Below are 18,966 nucleotides of genomic sequence, written 5' to 3'. Positions count from 1 at the left end.
GCAATTCTCCATATCGCTTAAAATAATGCATCTCCATTATTCTGCACCAGCTCTCATCATATCTGACCCTTCATTTTTATCCTCACTTTACTCTATTACTCTTTTTTCAATCCTTTTAATCTGAGCAGTGAGAGGGTCATAGGAAAACCCAAAGTTGATGCTAGATTGAGTCAAAATAAATCAATCATCCAAAAATAACCCAGGGGTGCACCGATATATCTGCCGATGATGCTTGCTATGCTTCTCAATGAATTACGGTGAATTTCACTACATCCAAAGCCAGGGGGCGCTCTCGTGCAGAAACTCAATATCCGCTGGAGACGAAGAACCACACACACGCAGTTATGACACGAAGAACCACATACACGCAGTTATGACATGCAGCTCCAGGAAATGGCTTAATGATATATTTATATTGCTGTTCTTCAAACTTTTTCAGATATTTTCATGATAGTAAAGAATATCTATAATGATTATGTTTGATGAGTGCTTTTTCGAATGCATGTCATAAACAAGTCAAACTAACAGTGATTTCAGATTAATAAGGACTTACTGATCAAAAGTCGTAGCACATGAAATAGCTGTGAATAATATCGGCTGTGTGGTTCGGAATAGTTATCGGCAACTTATTATTAGTGAATATGGGCATTTATCGGTGCACCCCACCCATATAATTTTGGCAACTGTCACTTCATTGTCCTGAGCACAGAGATATGTATTTTATATGTATTTGATAATAGCAAAATTGTGCACCCAAACATTTTAGTAAGGAAACACACTCAAACACAAATATAAGTTTAAGAAAACACCTTATTTTCTTCAAATATAAGATGTCCATCACTCCAACACATACAGTAAGACACCACAATCATAACCGCACGACACATACAGTTTTCTCTGCAGAGCGTATCTCTGTCAAAAATTCACATGATTTTTATACTTTCCAAATACTCTATATTGTGTTACAGAGACAGGAAGAAAACATGGAAACCCTGTGGGGAGGGTTATTATTATTCATTCTGTTTTTGTTGCCTTTACAGGCTTTTTGATATGCATTAAAATTAGAGTATCTTTGCACTCTGCGTTGCGTGTGAGGCCAACAGGACAGGTAGATTTAAAAACAAACTATACTTTAGCTGCATAATAGCCCAGCACAGCTTTGCCGCATGAATAGAAATCATTGCATAATGTTCCCAAACTATGTAGGGGTTAAAATGTATAATAATGACATTTACATTTAAGGCATTTATTGCTGCTCTTATCCAGAGTGAGTTACAAAAGGGCTTTGGTTATATACAGGGATAAAAACAATCTTAGCAGTGAGCTATCTTGTCAACATGATATGATATCGGCAAAGCTCCCTTTCAATTCCAGAGTGATTCATCTTGTATGGGTACAAAAGCCGTTAGCTTAGCCTCTAGATATCACATTTATCAATTACTAGGTGAGACTTTGGAATGCTGCAAAAAAATTCTCTCTTGTTCATTTGTCATATTTATTAAAATAAATTAAACTGTAAACAACTCACGCCTCCTAACATTTAGTCATCACTATCCACTTTTGTTTAGTTATTTTTTACATGTATTTTCGGGTCTTCTGAAACCTGTTTGAACTTTCCCCACTTTATTTTTACAAAGAGTTTTTAATAGCAATTTTTTAATGTCTAATCCAGTGGTTCTCAAACTGGGGGTCATGAGATGGTGACAGGGGGATGGCATTTTATAAAATACATCAATTTATCATAAATTCTGTGTAATCAAACATCAGAAAAATACCAACACCACTACATTGTATAATTAATATGTTTTGTTTAATTAAAATTCTAAGTTTAAGATGTCAGCCCCCAAGATGTTTTATGTCAGCCCCTTTGCCACAACGGTTGAAAGGGGGGGGGGCAGGGGGCTATGATTCCTGCAGGGGGGGCACACAGTGTCAGTGGGCGTTAAGCAATCACATATCATTCATTTTAAATTAATTATTTACCACTGTTTATTTTCTCTCAGACGTTCCTACGTGCTTACGATGGACATTCAGATTATTAAAATGAAATAAATGTATTTTATTTAGTCTACAATAAAATTTTAGAACTGCATTAATATGTATTATAGACCCTTTAAATTATGTTTTTTTTTTGTATAACATCCATGTGCATTTACATTTGTGTACTGACTTCCTTTAATATATTCTGTGCATGACTGCATTTCCCTCTAATGCAAAATCCACAACATGTTTTCATTAAATGAACATAATGACCAAACATGATATGGTTTTGAAGTATATCTTAAATGGGTTTTTAGAACTGGGGATAAACAAGGGATATTTTTTACAGTGGATAGGAAAGCATCTTGTTTTGCTCTCGCATCACAGTATGTAAACTGTTTTTATAATATTGAACTACATATAGTACTGTGCAAAAGTCTTAGGCCATCATGCTACCATTAAATTTGTTGTTTTTGCAATTGTGTAGTGATCATATATGATTATTTCTCAGTCTCTTTAGTAGAATACAACCAGAAAATACAGGAAGTTGCATAAGCTGAAGTGTCAAGTTTTAAGGGTAAACTCCCCTTCCACTTGAGCAATAGCAGAAAACTGTAGGACCTCTTAAATCTGAAAAATGAAAATTTAAATGAAATTAAATCCTAATTTTTAATTCTAATCGAATGACTTCAGGACTTCAGTCCCCTCAAAAACGCTTAAGATGTGTTTTGTGCCAAGAGAGGTCACACAAACTACTGACTGATGCCTGAAGAAGTTAATTTTTTTCTGAATTTTTTTGTGTGTTTACATATTTCCTGTATTTTCTGTTTGTATCTTAATGAAAAAAATAAAAATAATTATGGGCTAAAACAACAAAGCTGGTGGTGGTGGTCTAAGACTTTTGCACAGTACTGTAGATGCAGATAAACCCGGGGCAAGTCAGTGCCTGTCACCCAAGCCCCCCCCCCCCTTGATGCCAGGCCTGTTTTATGTCATTAATTTTCTTTGGGGGGGGGGGCAAAGGGATGCACCTTACACAAGGGGTGGGGGCGCATGTGAAGAAGATTTTTTAATTCAGAACTATATCTTTGGTGAACATGGTATTCAGATTCAAATGTGTTTTGCAAGTAAACATGTCTCATGCTTGTAAACTGAAGACTAGCAGTCTTAAAGACTGCAATGTATGCAGAGTTTAAAATATGGTAACTGAGAGCAGAGCTAAAAATGCATAGGCTGACATTTAAGGAATGAAGTCACAACACCTGTCAAACATAAAAACATGCTAAAAACAACTACATGGGAGGGGTTTCAACTTTTAGAGAACTGTATATTAGGTTGCATTCTGAAAAAGACTCTTTAGTTGCTTGGCCACCCACTCGGCCTTATTGTTGTATGCAATAAAGTCATCTTTTGGCAATGGAACCCTCTGCTGAACATTATTTTTCATAATCACTAAAAAATCCACAACATTCCGTGCCTCTAAGAAGTAAATTTGACTTTTTTTTTTTAAAGTTTGTGTCGTGTTATTTAGGAACTGACTTGCCACTGACTTGTTTTTCCGCCTTATATTATATTTTATATTAAAAAGAAACCCGCACATTAACAGGAAATTACGCAATTTACGTGTATATTTACAGCTGGTCTATTCGCACTGGATTAGTATTACCTGAGATAATTTATCCGGACCTTTTTACAGAAGGTAAAGGTAAAAGTTGGCGTAATCTTTACTGACATTGTCCGTAATGATTACTGACATGGTGCATTCGGACTGGACTAAAATCACTGAGATGCTCTGATAAAAATTGCTTTACCCCACCTCCCTATGTAAAACTAATCCCGTCCGAATAGTACTTAATTCAACCCAGGCTAACTCACCGTATGCACCTCTGCCTACATTTCTGCATAACCTAAAATATGTTGTACACCATGCAAGATTTTAACTCTTTTAGGACAGGGATACACTTTCGTGTAGTCTGGTGTAATATGTGTCTTATATGTTCGCTTTTGTGGCTCTCCCTCTGCCATGGCGCTCCTGTTTCTAGATACACTGATTAATTTGGTTCGGAAGAAGAGATAAAAGCCCGCCCACACTGACAATTGATTGGTTGATGTCCTGAAACAGGCCAATCAGGATGCTCTCTGTCTTACATGTGCTAAATGAGGCAAACACACACAGACACAAGGTCTCACTCTCTGCCGTGCGCGCGCTAAATTACATATTCACATAGCTTTTCGAAAACCGGGACATTCAGTGTCCCGGGAGAGTTGATACATTTCCCGGGACAGGTTATTAAAAAGAAGGACAATGCCGGTAAAACCGGGACAGGTGGCAACCGTAGTCAGTCACCAGCTTTGGCTCAAACGGCTCTGCTAAGCTAAGCTGCTATCGAATCACAACACACTTAAGAAACTACACAATCAGAACAAGGAAGACGTCAGCCCGTTTAGTACAGTGAAAACAGCGCTATACAAATAAGTAAATTGTGTGAAAAATAATGTGTTTTTTACACGTGAAACATGAACACATGTTATAATGTGCACTGTAAACACAATCAAAGCTTCAAAAACACAGGAAGAACGGGACCTTTAACAACTTGAAAACTTGATACAGATGATGACGACTCTCATGCAGCCACTACCACTATTCGCTCATGAACAAACCCTCCTATTTTAAAGCCTTACTACAATCTTCCACTCTTTAGCTGAAGCCATGGAAAACATATAATGTGACAGCCATCTGCAGGCAGATGGAGAAATCTGTCTTCCTCTCAGAGAACCAGTGAGATGAGGTGCATTTCCCTTCCCTTTACACCCTATTACCTCTCTATACCATTTCTACCTCCCTGATGAGAATAGAGAGGGATCCAGGACAGAATGAGATTTTTGACTAAACATTCCTGGTGGCCCACAAGTGCTAAGGCAAAACCTCAGAGGGCTGAGGAGGTTCTAGCTCAATGGGTGGGAGACAGGCTGCAACATACACCACCCGTCTACCTTGCTGGGAAATGGCACATTTGAAATTCAATATAAACTCACATCATCTATACTTATTAATAAAACATATTAATATATCCAGTTGGGTCCAGCCTGTCGGAGAAAGTTTTTAAGGCACTTTGTCTGGAGGGATGATAGGCTGCGCTTGAGGGGTTTCCTGACATCTGGTGCTTGGGTATGTGAGCAGTTGCTATAATGCACTCACTCCATTACCTTGCCACGGCGGACAAAACTGGTAATGGGTTTCTTAAAGGAAAACTGTCTTTCTTTTTTTCTCACCTGCAAAACATTAAACAATGACAACAGTTGCTGGAAACTTTAAATTAAAGTTATTCATTGATACTGTATTAACAGAATACAACAATACACCTGTACTCTATTCAAAGTTACACGTACAGACAGAGTACCTTTTTCAATGCTAAAAACAACTTATTTTGTGTATTTGGTATAATAAAATGTGTTTGCGTAGTTTATGGTTAAAACACATTATTTTCCAAATACCATACATTTTTATAGCTCCAGATTTCACTGAAACTAACAACAAATTTGAACAGTGCTGTGTCCTTGATTGGCCAGCTAATCTGTACATTGTGATTGGCCTGAATACCTCTGACGTCAACCCGAAATGTGATGCTCTTTACCATGTTTAAAAGATTTGCACAAAATGCAATGCTAACAGGAGTTAATTTAAGGCTGTGAGTCTGAAGCTGGAGGAATTATGATAATGTCGGTCTTACATCACCAATCCCATAAAGTAAACTGTTGCGTACAATCCGTGTGTTTGTTGTAGTCCAAGAAAAGGGATTAACGCTGGAGACGATAACTCATGTCATTGTTTACTTTGGGGTTTGTACCTTTTGCATATTGTTAACATGTACTAATACACACCAAATGAAATGTAAAATCGCGAATTGGACCATTGGTGCCCTTAAAATACCAGACCACTGGTCCCTGAATCTCTTGGATTTTTGTAAAGACTTTCAAACGAAATGCACAAATACAAATAACCAGCCTGATCTCACGAGAAATAGTACATATTTTACAAGTTGGCTATTTCGAACCAATTCATACGAAGTAAATTGTGCGATATTGTACGATTCTCATGAAAAAATAACAACAAAACCAAACCACTAACCCTGCACCTAACCCCAATGTCACAGGGGTCAAGGCAAAACTTACAAATGTGGTCGTATGAATTCATACAAATTAGCCAACTTGTAAAATATGTATGAATTCTCGTGAAATAGTGTTGAATTAACACAAGGAATTGTATTTTGTCAACTTGGACTTTATGAATTCTCATTCATTCTGGATAGACTATTCGCTTTTTATATTCCATAAGGACACCTGAGTGACTTTTATTATTAAAGGAATATTCCATTTTCTTAAAAGAAAAATCCAGATAATTTACTCACCACCATGTCATCCAAAATGTTGATGTCTTTCATTGTTCAGTCCAGAAGAAATTATGTTTTTTGAGGAAAACATTGCAGAATTTTTTTCATTTTAATGGACTTTAATGGACACCACCACTTAACACTTAACTCAACACTTAACAGTTTTTTTCAATGGAGTTTCAAAGGACTCTAAACGATCCCAAACGAGGCATAAGGGTCTTATCTAGCGAAACGATTGTCATTTTTGACAATAAAAATAACAAATATACACTTTTAAACCAAAACTTCTCGTCTAGATCCCGTCCTGAAAGCGTCAGCGTGACCTCACGCAATACGTCATGACGTCAAGAGGTCACAGAGGACGAACGCAAAACTCCGCCCCAGTGTTTACAAGTGTGTTGAAAGAGGACCGTTCCGACGTTGTTGTATGTCGAATGATACTAATTAATGTCTTTGTGTCAGTTTATTGTTTACAATGGTCCGCAAATGTGCGTTTTATATATGTAACACGTGACCTCCCTACGTCACTACGCATTTACGTTAGGTCGCGCTGGACCGGACCTAGACGAAAAGTTGTGGTTTAAAAGTGTATATTTTTTATTTTTATTGTCAAAAATGACAATCGTTTCGCTAGATAAGACCCTTATGCCTCGTTTGGGATCGTTTAGAGTCCTTTGAAACTCCGTTGAAAAAAACTGTTAAGTGTTGAGTTAAGTGTTAAGTGGTGGTGTCCATTAAAATGAGAAAAATCCTGCAATGTTTTCCTCAAAAAACATAATTTCTTCTGGACTGAACAAAGAAAGACATCAACATTTTGGATGACATGGTGGTGAGTAAATATTCTGGATTTTTCTTTTAAGAAAATGGACTATTCCTTTAAGAAAAAAAGTAACTGATTCAGTCGTTCATACAGTAATGTCCTGGCACATTTCTTGTTTTACTGCAAACAAATGCACTACAATAAAATATTAATTTAAAAGTAATCATCCTTTGATATTAAACACATTTTGCTGGGTTATTTTTAACCCAATGCTGGGTAAATACTGGACAGAACACATGTTGGCTTATTAAATAAACTAAAGCTGGATTGTTTCAATGCATTTTTTTCAACTCTTGGTTGAGTTAACAACCCAGCAATACATTTATTTATAACCAAACATGTGTTCTGGCCCATATTTACCAGCACTGGGTTAAAAATAACCCAGCAGAAATTAGGGTGTATGCTAGAAACATCTTATGAATAACGTTTTACAACTTGTTAAGCTTTACTTCCAATTATCAGCTAGTAAAATGAAATATAGTGCACAGTTTAAAGCACTGAACGCTACAATAACACTGCAGAATCTATCAGCAGTAATGAAGATAATGGAGGGAATTAGAGTGTCAAACAAAATGGCTGCTATTGTAACAACTTACCAAAAAACGAAAAGTTCAAAACTCAAACAATACTCTACACTCCAAGTCTTGTTAAAATTTGACATGAAAAGCTAAAGAAAAAAGGAAGATTGGTGTGCTACAGTGCTATGAACAAAGAGAAAAGTAAAAAGTAGAATGAAAGGAGATTATGAACAATTTTTAATTTTAAACACCAGTCAGGCAGATATGAATTGATTATTACCTAACAGAAAAATGAAAGTGATTTTGTGAAGGATGTAGACAGATCAGACATAAAACAACTGATGCATATGTACTGTAAAGCACTTCAAAATCCACACTATACATTGAAAAATGGCATTACATGTTTCCCAATTATGCGTGCAGGCACTTTAAGATGTAAAATGTGCAGAGACAACATTTTAATGTTTGATAGCAGAAGGCAGAAATGATATCCAGTGTGTCATACCACCACAGTAGAATAAAGTTATTCCAAGATTATTATGTAGCTCATTATGTAGTGAAAACCTTAATGAACAAGTCGACACATCCACTAGTGGATGTGTCGACTTGTTCATTAAGGTTTTCAATGTGACCATCATTCACTACTCTACTGGGTAATGGTAATGGGATATGACCTAGCTGATCAATTAGTTTAGGGATTCATATCTACAACCTTCTATTTTAAATGACAAGACTGTACGATCAAGTCAAAGCCAGTCACCACTTCGGGTGGACTCCTAGAAGACACATGTGTTAAACAAAATGTATATAGTGTATGCGTCTATTCAATTAAATAAATACAACATGTTCTGTCCACTTTTAAAGAGCACCTATTGTCCGGCTCACGTTTTTACATTTCCTTTGTTGTGTTATGCGGCTTTCACATAGGATGCGGTGTGCGCTGCGCTCGCCGCTGTGCTCAGCGCAACCAAGCGATTTGTGCTCTGATGGTCAGAACAAAGTAGGCGGGGTTTTCAATAAATAACTACAGTGTTTATATTTGCATTAAATAGTCGATGAGGATTACAGAGACTGATGTTGCCCATCTCCATTTCACTTAACTTTAAGCTGCCTACCTACAACAAGCTACTTGACTTAAAACACACCTGACATGCCAACTTGAATTGCTACGTGTTTCCATGACACGGCTTTCCTTCCGATGTCTCTGTAGGAGCATAAACTTGTATTATAAAGCTCCGGGAATTCCGAGTATAAGCTTTTCGTCCATTTTGCTTGTTTGTATGCCCCGTTTCCATTGGCCGCGCGGGTAATCGTCACAGAGCGCGGCGCAAAAGTTTAACTACTTTGAACTTTGACCGCGGCGTGAGCGGAAGCTGCGCTCGCGCTTTGCTCGACGCAAGAACAAACCGCCCTCGCGCGGCGCAAGCCACTGAAATGAATGGGTTTCATAGTGCAGCGCACACCGTGTCCTATGTGAAAGCCGCATAAGTGTGTATTGGTACATGTTTACAATATGTAAAAGTGCAAACCCCAAAGTAAACAAATGCTAGTTATCGTTTCCAACGTTAATCTCTTTAACAAACACACGGATTATACGCAACAGGTTAATTCCTGGGATTGGTGATGTAGACAAGACCGACATTATCATTATTCCTCCCGCTTTGGACTCACAGCCTGTAAGTTAACTCCTGTTAGCATTGCATTGCGCTTGAATCTTTCAAACATGGTAAAGAGCGTCACATTTCCGGCAAGGTATTCAAGCCAATCACAACATACAGATTAGCCGGCAAATCAGGGACAAATCCATGCGTTTCAGTAAAATCTGGATCTACAAAAATCTATGGTATGTGGAAAATAATGTGTTTTTAACCATAAACCATGCAAACACATTGTATTATACAAAATTGTTTTTTTTAGTAATGAAATAGGTGCACTTTAATAAAGCCATCTAGTAGATGAATGCATGTGAATAATAGTGTGAAGACTTAATTATCTGTCAATGAGGTAAACTGATGAGGTCAAAAACAAGTCAGTCAATGAAAACCCTAATGAAACCGATGAGGTCATTATAGAGGTGACCAATGAGATATAACAGGTCAACAAACAACTCTATATAAGCCAGTTCCTATGAGCATACTTATTGAAATCTGACTTATGTGACTTATCAACTTATGCAGCCATAAAATTCATCTATGATTTGTTAGTTTTCTGTACATTTTTGAAATATTGTTTCCTGCAATATATATTGCAATAGGAAAATAAAGGATGTTTCACCAGATTACTTAAACAGTTTGAAAAGAAGAAGAATTTTTATATATATCTGAAGAGCTCAGGTGCATAAGCATTTCTGTCAAAAAAGAAAAAATATTACTGACCGAATGCTCTCGCCACGAAATATATATTTATTAAATAACTTCGCTTCAAAAATACCTTTTTTTTTGCAAAATCCATGTAATGATATTTCAGCAAAGTCCTCTAAGTGCGGTTTCACGCAGTTAAAGGAAGTTTACAGAATATATCATTTGAGATCGCCCATCTGATGTAAATATAAAAAAGGTGAACAAAACAGATACATTTCGTTTGTTATTACAGTATTGCAATAGTATTCCCCCTGGATGACCCAGGGGCATACACAATTTATTTTCAATTATCTTAAGAGTCTGTACCATCTTTTATTGGTTTTGTTTATTGATTTCCTGTGGACCACAGATTCATTTTTTATCTGTTATGGACTGAAAAGATATGCCGCTGTGTTAAACTGCACATGCTGACCTTGGTGTATCACGGTATACTCGGTGGATTTACTAATAAAGATATCTTGCTTATGTGTGTTACGATAAAATAAAAATCTTTTTATTTAATGATTAAATTCACTTTGCTTGGAATCATGAATGTTATTGAACTGAAATATTAGCCTTTTTAAAGGACAGTTCAGTGTTATAAAGGTCGAAGGTTAAGTGATGTCCACCCAGAACAGCAATTTGGCAGTAAACGCTTTTTTATCTTTTTGGTAGCTCTCTTTTTCAATCTACAATCTAAATCATTAAAACAGAAAATCAATTTTAGGAATTCTGCCCAGTTTCAGGCATTTGGTTCAATAATCAGGAAATAATTGAATACAACTGTCAAAATATCACAACACTCAAAATATGTTCAGTGACTAAGGCTTGCAAAGCAGAAAAGTAATTATAGCGGGATATAAATTTAGGACAGATTTATTTATAACACTTACTTTACACTGATCTGTACAAGTTCACAGATGTAAAAGATTATATGCTGATAACTTGTGAGAAACATTACAGCTTTCTAATTGCATATATAAATACAATATGCACCGACTCGTTCATAAGTCTGTAATGATGTTAAAATGTCTGCATTAAAGGCGGAGTGCACGATTTTTGAAAAATGCTTTGCAAGAGGGAGTCGGACGACTCCCAAAACAAACTTGTAGCCAATCAGCAGTAAGGGGCATATCTATTAATGATGACACAGAGGATACAGCGCTCATATCTATCAAACCTCTGAAGTGTTTAAGCAAATACTGTTGAAAAAATGTAGTCACGCTAAGACACTTACTTGTGCTATGCAAGTCTTTGAGCCTGCAGCATGTGTATGCGATCTATGTCAACTGCAGCCATGTCCGTGGCAAAATTCTGACCTCCGCCTCTTACTCTGCAATAGTGACAAAATGACAAAAATACACAAACAGGACAAAAATACAAAAACAGGAATATCTGTATCAACTAGGATGCGTTGCCACGAGCTATCACAAAGAAGAGCTTTAAAGTACAGATGCACATATATAAAACCTACCCCATCACTTAAACTACATTGGATAGTTGCTGATGTGCCGCATTAAAATATTGAATTTAGAGCACAGTAGCCACCGCCTTCCAAGTGTCTTTGGTCAGCCAGGCGCAAAAACTCAATTTAGTGGTAATGATTACTTTATTGACAAGCCTGTGGCTTTAACACTCTGGGATTGGAAAGCAAACCTCTCTGCAGCTTCAGCTAGGAAGAGAAAACTTAAAGAGTAGATGCTTAAAAATAAATCATAGCTCTCTCTCAAAGGAGGAGAACTCTACAGCAAAACCATCTGTCAAACACATTGTTACTACTGAATGTAAGCATTCTTTTGTATGTGTGTTAGTACAGCTTATTAAATTATTCATTTATGGAATTGAGTTTATGCATGCTGTTTCAGCTGATAAATGCAATAAGGCAGTTGATGCTGTGCATTACGCTAAAGGTGTCTTCACAGAAGAACCATTTTTGATTACCCAAAGATTTCCTTTACAGTCAGAGATTCTTACTGTGGGTTCACACCAGCCTTGTTTGAGGCATCAATTTCGTGTCTACGCATCTAGTTTGCCGCTTGAACATTTTGAATGTACGCGCTTCATTCACGCGTGAAAGCCGCGCGTGAAATTCTAGCTAGTCGAGACATTCACGCAGAAATTCGCATCATGGGAGGGGCTTCTGCGACTCTGCTCGCTTCCTGTAATAACAGTACTACTAGAGAAATCTCCTGATTGGTTAACGCGGTATTTTTTCCACCAAAGTTCAAATTTTTCAACGTGCGCATTTCCCGCCGCAACGCTCAATTTGCGTGAACTAGACACGCGAACTAAACACCTCAGTCGCGCCTTATGACCTCCAGATGCGCGTCAACGTGTCTTTACATTGACTTAACATTGAAATCACTCGCGCTTGATGCCTCTGCCGTGGCTGTTCTGAACGCAGCAATAAAACCTTGTTTTTTTTTTTCATCATGTGTTTTGTCAAAATAAGTGTCTGCTACAGATGCGTCTAAAGGGTTTATGATAAAAGAGATGCTCGCGTTTGCCAGATACTAGCAAAATCTCATGCGTAATCAGAGGTTACTGTTAAGGGAGTGTCTTGCGTGTATTTTGTGAACGTGAGCGCCTCTTTAATCATAAATGGTTTTGACGCATGTGCAGCAGGCACTTATTTTGACAATTACATGATGCACATGGTTCACATGCCACTCCGAACACATATTTTGGATTTGCGCCCCTCTGAAGAGCAGTCACAAGCTGCCAATGCCCTTTTATAGTTTGTAGCATTTATCCAATAAAAAGAACATTATGTGCAGTTCACCTTTGTACAGTACATTGATTTTCTTTCCATGATCTGTAGTGACTTAATGTCAAAAAAAACTCTTGTTTGGTAGTTTATTATTCTTTCTTTGTAACAATTGGTGTTTGTATTTGACATGGTTCAGTGTGCAGCGTTAAAAAAGTCACACCCCACAGACACTGTATATAATTAAAGCCTGTCAGGATGAAGATAGCGATCTGTGATTTTGTTTTTGGAGAGTGCAGAAGCGATTGTTTAAGATTTATCATCAGCAGTTCTGCAGTGTTTATCTGTAGTGTATTGATTAGCCGGGCTGTATGTTAGTCATGCTCATGTGACTAACAAAATAAAAGTGCTGACTACTGTTATGAAATATCACACATAAGGCTTTTCTTAATTCCACTGCTATTCCCCTTTACTCTGCGTGTCTACCCCTCTCTCTCTCTCTCTCTCTCTCTCTCTCTCTCTCGAATAAGAGATCCATTGAAGTGTGTCAGTGGAGAGGATTACTAATTCTTCTTTAAGCTGTCTTCCTCTTTGGAAAGCTCACTTTTTAGTTTCCTCCTTTTGCTCAATGCCTTCACAGCTGCAAATCCCAGACTGGTGGGGAGACAAAAGACAAAGCGCTTTATACCACAGCTTTAAAGAATCAGATCTGACTGTAGAAATGTGAGAACATTAAATTTAAGATTATTGATGTGTTGTACTTCTGTCAAGTCACTAATCACACTTTTTACTCCAGTGAATATTTCGAAGAATCGGTTTTCTTTTGAAAGTAAGTGATTCTGTACAGGCATAAAAACCAAAGTTTGGAATGGAAAATAATCAAACGTTTTTATCTTTCCATTTATCGACTTGTTCAGACAACATGCTCTAACAGAACAAGAATGTAGGCTTTTCAGCAAAATATTACTAAATAAAAATAAAACACCGAAACAATTATGAAACAAAACAATTATTCAGTCAGGAAAGAAAGAAATTACATCACACATGTTGACCAGGATTTGTTCTACAATACAAAAACATAAAAAAACCTACTAGCCTTTGTAACTTTTTATAACTTGTATTATTGAGAATAAAGGTTTAAAAAGCATTTGTGGAACCCTTAAGTCACAGCTTCTTAAAGTCCCCATGAAATAAAAATGAATCTTTTTCCCTTTCAGTATAAATACAGCTTAAGGATATATGTGTATATATATAAACTGGTATGGTCCAAAACTCTGACAAAATTCTTATAAAAAAATGCATTCAAAACCTACAGTTTTAGAAAGTGTGCTAAATAAAATCTTGAATTTTTTATTACATCATCCTACACTTCCTGTTCAATTAAATGCTCTCTAGACGCTAAAGCGTCCCGCTTCATTGGACTTAAATTGCCTGAAATTACAAAAAAACTTTTATTCTGCAAACAAATAGTTGCGATTTTCCGTTATGCAGCCCTAAAACGAAATGCTTTTGGTTATTTTAAAAAGGGGGTTGGGTTACAAAGCGTTATAACCTATGCTGAATGGTTTTAACCCAAAATGCTGTGTCAAATTTTGACCCAAATAATCAAGCATTTTTCAGAGTTTAAAGGGGACATATCATGAAAAAGTGCTATAATTGGGTCCCCAGTGCTTCAATCAACCTAGAAAATATGAAAATGATCAACTCAATAACTTAGTTTTAGTAAACCATTCTCTGCAAGCATGTAAGAAAATAGGTCATTGAAATTTGGCTCCCCTTATGATGTCAGAAGGGGATAATAGGTGGTATTATCCCCATCTGACATCATAAGGGGAGCCTTAATCTGCACTATCAAATCATAGCACTGCCATTTATTGCAGAGATCAACTCATTTGCATTTAAAGGCACGTTTTTGCTCACACCTACAAATTGGCAATTTTAACATGTTATAATAAATTATCTGTGGGGCATTTTAAGCTAGAGCTTCACATCCTGTATGTACTCTGGGGAAACTCAAGATTTATTTTACATCTTAAAAAATCTTGTGAAATGTCCCCTTTAAGGATGACATTTGTTAAGTCTTTTAGGCTTTAATAAACAACTCAAGACTGATAATTTGTTTTGATTACAAATTGATTTCAACAACAGGCATTTTAGGTGACTTATCTTTTATAGCTGACAAACGACAGCTTTAACTTATTTTGAAGGACAAACAATCCATTTCTGCTCAACAGCCACATTTATCTCAGCATGCCAAGCAAAGCCAAACATACTAATGCTAATCAGGAAAAACAATTGGATCGATCTCGCAACAATGAGCCTCAAATGAAAGAATGACGCAAAGACAAACAGAGAGCGGAGAGGTGAAAGTGACTGAAGCTGTGTTCCTTCTTGAATATTTGATCACATCAGTTTGTTGCGTTTAAGTATGCTGTAGCTATTGTTCTTGTCTAATCAGTATTGAAGGCATCACAGGAAGGTAATTGTGATTGAGGGAGTCTGAGTGGGTTTGTGTCACCATCCTGCTCAGAGCTACATGGGCTTCTCACATCTGATTTGCATAACTGTGTTTTAATCAAGTTTATAATTATCATCTGCTTTTGCCCCCTGATCTGTAAAATAAATGCGATGTTTTTGAGAGCAATGAAGAGAGAGGAATGGGAATTTATTGGAACGGCTGGAGAAGCAGGGGGTAACGTGAGTCATTGCGTGTTTATGAATTTGTCTGCGTTTACGATGCTTTGTTGTGCACCACAGGTACCACAGGCAGTGCACCTGTTCGCATGGCATAATAATGACGCACATGATTGTGCATTAAACGCAGTCGCTGTTTCCTCAAGGGCGGTAACAGAGAGAATAAAATGATTGACAGCAGTCATGGTGGAGTTTTGCCTGGATTTTAGCTGTTGTAGTTAAAGATGAAAGCACCACCTAAGGGCTGCTGATACCTGATTAGGCTGGCAGGAAACAAAATCATCTTCAAATAGCTGCTTAGCAAAATTGCGCAATGAGATTTGTCACTAATGTGCATTCCTGTTTGCTCCAGCCAGCCCCAACTTGGAACAGTTTAAGGAACAGACTGTTTTGTCATTTAAAGAGACAGTCAATTCATGATTTCCAGTTAATATTATCTCATGAAACTGGCTTAATTTTATCATTTGGTTTCATGAAAGATGACTCTTCAGGATGTACAGTAGGGATAGTGAGATAGCATAGATAGGCTATGGTCTGTGTCAGAACGCTAGCTCCTGCACCTGCTGAACCACTGCAGTCACATGGACTATTTGAACAATGTCTTTACTACATTGCTGGGTCTTGAAGTTGAAAGTGGTAGTTCCATTGTGGTCTGTGGCAAGTAAGAAAGATCTCGTATTTTATCAAAAATATCTTAATTCGTGTACAGAAGATGAATGAAGGTCTAAGAGGCCGATCACACAGAACACATTTTTAATGGTTAAAAACGTGAAGCAGACCACAATGCCTTTATTTGATTTTATGTTGCTAGGCAATTACAGAGGCAACTTTTCCTGTCAATCAAATATTAAAAAATACTTTGGTTTGCTGTTAACTCTTTCCTCACCAGCGTTTAAAAAAAAGTTGCCAGCCAGTGCCAACATTTTTCATGAATTTCACAAAAGTTGAATGCCTTCCAGAAAATGTTCTTCTTTAAATATAAAAACATGCAATATATTAAATGAAAGAACTGACCCTCTGCTTTCAAACAAAAACCTTAACCTACCTTCATTAGTTCTCTTCTTATTCCCTTTCAAATATATAGGTTTCTTCTAGTGATGCACCGATGTATCGGCCGCCGATATTTATCGTCCGATTTTTGATGAATTTGAAACCATCGGCATATCGGCAATAGCACGAGAAAGGCCGATACCAATTGTTTATTAATTAACTGCATAAAGAAATCCATTATATGTAAAAAAAAAATGTTAATGTTGTTAATAAAATAAATGCTGAATAGCAAAAACCACCTTTTAAGGTTGTCATGCTGTCTTATTATATTAGTTTTAGCTTACTTTCTGCCTCTCTTATTATCTTGGTCAGTTAAATGTTAATTAGATCCAATCCATGTTCAGTAAAAATAATTTGATGCAGAAATAAACTAGCTTATAGACCAGCTGTATAGTATTGTATACAAGTGTTTAATATCGGTATCGGCATCGGCCAGAAGTTGTCTGTTTAAATCGGTATCGGTCCAAAAAAATCCTAGCGGTGCATCCCTAGTTTCTTCAAAAACACAAAATTTTCAGCAAAAAGCTGAGATAATAACATTTTTGTGAAGGACTTTTGATAGAGATCAGATGCAGAGCGATCCTTAAAACATACACAGAGTTATTTCTCTTTCACATGAGGCGTTACTTCCCAATTGTATAAGAAGAGCCACATGGTGGATAAAAGCGGTATTGCAGAAAGACAGAAATACGCGTAAATGCAGGGAAGTGTTTTCTCTTAATTGACGAGTTAACTCGTCAATGGCGGGGAAAGAGTTAAGGTAGTGTGCACCCCAAAGCATTTATGCCGGCAGCTGACATGTGTTTTCAATGGAAGCGTGCGCTTTTCAAAAAATATCTCGTCTGCGTTAGCGATCTAGCAAGCTAATTACTTTGTACAAAATAGAACCATACAAAATATTTTTAAAATAAAAGCTTACAACAAAAATAATATAATAAACTAATATATATGTTGCAGACACGTCAGAAGTTTTCTGTCATCATCTGCTTTACAAAAAAATACTCTTATTTTTGTAAATTATTAACATACCTTACGAAATGTAGGGTTTTTTAATAGTTAAAGTGTAGTAATCAAGTGTAGGCTTATAAATGATATTTTTATTGTGTGATTTAACAATGTAGTATTCATGTCCTGTAGGTAATTTATTAACTTTACACAATACAAAAGTGGAAAGGGGAACAGAATATAATATCTAAATAATAAAATGACACAAGCAATGTGTAGATATCACTACCTATAGCCTCATTTATACTATATGAAACATATCATTTAATAGTAAGGAAGTTTGTGTTTTAAATTTTAAATCGAAATCAATCGAAATTAAGTCACAACCTCGAACTTAAAAATGGGATCGTCGATGCTGCCACGCCCCCATGTCACGTCCGGTCGGCTTGTCAAGCGGGGAAAATAAACCTCTCAGAGGTTCCTTTACAAACGGTCCAGCGGAACGCGATTTATATTTTAAGCACGAGGGATGTATTGCTACAACTCCTTGTAATGCATATCATAAACAGGATTACTACCTAGTGATCTGACTCCGGACAGAGCGCAGCTCTCTCTCCACGTGCGTGAGAGTGAGAGAGGCGCCAAGATGCAGCGGGTTATATTTTAAACAGAAGGGATAGTTTGCCTCAGCTCGCAGGAAACGCATTAAACTGAACAAATACGTAGGATTACTACTTTTATGTTTAGACTTCGGACAGATGCGATAGCACGTGCACGTGGGACAGAGAGAAGCGCAGCTGCTTATGACGCACCGATTTTATTTCAGATGCTAGGAGGAGTCCAAGACGCACGCATTAAGTCCATGTGCGTGCAAGAAGGAATCCTCTCTCTACAAGCTCTCTCGCGTAAGTAAAGCCCACAAACCCCCATGCGAGGAAAAGCACGCAATGTGCATGTTAATGTGAAACTATAATAATAATAATTATAATAATAATGAAGGCATATAATTTTTTTGTCTTTCAAAAAAAAAAATCGAGAATTGAATCGAATCGTGACCTTAGAATCGAAAATGTAATCGAATCGAGGATTTGGAGAATCGTGACACCCCTATTTAATAGACATCAATTGTAATTTTAACAACGTTCTAATGACATAAATCATGACTTTGTAGGAATTGTAATAAGGCACTAAAAAAACTACCCATGAGGGGTTTTTACAGCCAATGGAATCACACGGGGTCCTAAGGGGGCATAATTGCCAGGGGGACATTATTGCTCATGACACCAGCACTTGGCAATTTTTCCGCGCTTGACGGCGAGAGTTGAAAAGTTTGTTACTTTGGGTGAAACACTTAGCTTTTCAATGTCACTTCTCAGTCAGCCATCCAATCACAGTGGAGGAGGGGCAGGACAAATATCACATCAACCAACCACCCAGTTCAACGACTGATAAACACAGCAGAAGTTTTTAGCCACTATTAAACACTTTGTTGTACACGCCCCCTAACTTTATAAAGAGGATG

The sequence above is a fragment of the Paramisgurnus dabryanus genome, chromosome 12 (genome assembly GCF_030506205.2).
Source record: "Paramisgurnus dabryanus chromosome 12, PD_genome_1.1, whole genome shotgun sequence".
NCBI lineage: Eukaryota > Metazoa > Chordata > Actinopteri > Cypriniformes > Cobitidae > Paramisgurnus > Paramisgurnus dabryanus.
Note: the sequence above shows the minus strand (reverse complement) of the source record.